Below are 3,092 nucleotides of genomic sequence, written 5' to 3' on the forward strand. Positions count from 1 at the left end.
TTAGTAATAAAGTGAACACTGCTACTATCTGAGCCTACATACATAATTTTTGTGGTTTCAAATTAAACTTGCATATGTATTAATTTTGTTGCATCTAAAAAAGCATAGAATTATTACTCATAGCTCAGCAAAGACTGTTTTGATGGTAACAGTTCAATTCTTTCATTATAGTTGTTTTTTAAAATTCAGAGTTATTGGATGACATTAATTACACTGTCATTCTTAAAGATTTCCTTCAAAAAGCAATTTAAATGTAAATGAAAATGTATAAATTAAGAAAAGCTGGCTATCTCTTGGTATGCTGTTTCTCAAGATCCTCTGACACTGGAGGGCAGCTGTCTTGTGCAGTGTTTTTGTTGCCAGCCCGGGAGTTGTGGGACATGTGGCTATCGTCTGCTGCATAGCCCAGGTGCATTCTGCTCCTGCCCACCTCATTGACCCCACTTTAAAGATGTGCACTCCATAAATAATAAAGCTGGAAAATATTTTTAGTCAGGTTATCAAACTTGACTTACAAAAATGCTGTTTGTTTGAAATGCAAACAGTTTTGAAAAAAATGTATTGAGTACTTTGTATTCTGGAAGCCTGAACTGCTTTTGAAGTCTGTCAGTATTATTGGTATTTTTCAATAAAGAATAACTTTTCTCCAATTTTATTTTCTGTCTTAATCTCTTTAAATAGTCATGACTTCAGAATTAGTAACAATTCTGAATTTCATTTGCTTTTATTAGCCAGGGTAGATTCGTACTTAAATAATGTTGTATCAGATGAGAGACTGCTATTAAATGGCAAACTCAGTTATTTTGTAGAATTCAAAGAAAAGTGGACCTTCAGAATCTTAGGTAAGACTTTTTTATCTTGGAGATGACTGGCATGGTGTCAAGCCTTGTCCTTTTGAACTGAGATGTTTTAGAATTCAAATAGAATTACTAAAAAATTATGAGGAACAAGGACTTGTTAGGGAGTAAATATATAACAAAAAATGACAAACAACTAGAAATAGCTCTAACTTTAATCAAAGCTGTTGAGCTCAGTCTGTTGCCTACAAATTTATAATGTGTGAATAGGGGTGGGAGTTAGAAGATACAATTTTGAATAGAGGTGATACCTGCCTTCAAGGATATATACCCTAGTAAGAAGATTATCACTAATTAAATAGAAATTGATTATTCAATATATAGGTCCACTTATTGTTACCTTACAGGAATGTATATATTCATGGTCCTACCTATTCAATTTCCCTTTGCTCTCTTCTGTCTGCTGCTCATCATAGCAATGCAGGTGAACTTAAGAAGTGAAGTTGCACTGCATATAGTTAAATTTTACTCATTCTGCTTTGTCTTGAAAATACAAAGTTTGCAACAGATTGTGATCACAAAATAAAATCAACTGAATGCATTATCTTAGTCCACTAAAGTTTATAATCACCTAGAAATTACAAGTCAGAATAAAAATTTTAATGAGTAAAAAAGTGTTTATACCTAAAGTAATAAAGGCATGCATGTGATACAAAATTAATGTTTCAATGCCTCCTGTTTAACAGGTGCTTCCTGTTACACAGAAAGTTTTCTCAAAACTAAACACACTGGATTTCTAATGTTACTATAATCTAATAGTTTCCAAAAGAATACTCAATGGGCTATCAAAACCCTCACCCCACAAGAGGAAAATTTTTTCTTAAATAATCCTGAAAACATTTCTGGTTGATGTTTCCAGGATTTCATTATTTAAATCAGGTTTTTGGAGTAAAATTTGGGGAACTTTTTTACTAGGCTAAACTTAATTCAGTATCTCCCATTATAAGAATGAGATTTGGCCTGGCTGGCATGGCTCATTGGTTGAGCATCGAAATGTGAATCACGAGGATATGGTTTGATTCCAGTGGGTGGGGAGAGTGCAGGAGGCAGCTAATCAATGATTCTATCTTATTGACTAAAGGCCCGATGCACAAAATTCATGCAAGGGGCTCAGGCCCATGGCCTTGCCCACTGGTTGTTCCGGAAGGTCATTCCACCGTCTGGTCTAATTAGCATATTAGCTCATTATATAGGATGTTTCTATCTCACCCTCTCCCTTCCTGTTCCCAATTTTTTTTAAAAAAAAGTTTTAATGAGATTAAATTCCAAGTACCTCTGTATTTAATACAATTATTTGACTTCATATAAACAGTGGTGCTATTTAAAACTTAAAATTCATTTAAAAGCTAAAAGATTTTTATTCTAATGGTTTAGCTATTTCTAATTAATTTTGTAGCACACCATTGATAGATGTGTAGGTAAATAAAATTTGCTGGATAAGCATGTTTTCCAAGCATATATTTTATCATTAAGACTAGTGGCCCGGTGCACGAATTTGTGCACGTTAAATTAATTAGAAGAAATCCTATATAATAAAAGCCTAATATACAAATTGTCCCTTTGGGCATTAGTTCGGCCGGGAGTTTGACCACTCACTATGACATGCACTGACCACCAGGGGGTGGCAGTGGAGGCGCCGCTGGTCCCAACGAGAGCGGGACTGCGGCAGGATGGTGAAGCAGGTGAGCGGGTGGTGCCAGGCGAAGGCAGGTGTGAGCAGGAGCCTGAGTGCCCCGCAGACAGCAACCAGGGGCGGGGCCGCCACCCAGCTCCTAGGCGCTGAGGGAGCCAGGTGGGGGCCCAGCCCTGATTGATGATCCCGCAGACCGAATGGTGGAGAAGGTGAGTGGGCGGCGCCAGGCCAAGGTGAGGCTGCGAGACAGGGTGTGAGCTGGGGCCCAATCTCCGGAGGCCACCCCAAGGGACCTCACCTGTGCACAAATTCTTGCACTGGGCTTCTAGTATTTGAATATCGCTATTCGCCCTTTCTCCATAATAGAAGTGTCAACCAAATTCACAATTGACAATGACAGATGAAAACACACGTGATTGGCGCCAGGATGAGCTTTATATGTATCGCACATGCGCAAGTCAACCTAGCCTTTTATAAATATAGAATAAATTTGCTTAATTAGACCTGCATTCTGATTTAGCTAAACTTTTTCTAGGCTAGTGAAGCACCCAACTTCTCTTTCAGGTAATTGTTAGCAACACAGCAGTAAATATCAACATGAG

The sequence above is a fragment of the Myotis davidii genome, unplaced genomic scaffold (genome assembly GCF_000327345.1).
Source record: "Myotis davidii unplaced genomic scaffold, ASM32734v1 scaffold68, whole genome shotgun sequence".
Classification (NCBI taxonomy): Eukaryota; Metazoa; Chordata; class Mammalia; order Chiroptera; family Vespertilionidae; genus Myotis; species Myotis davidii.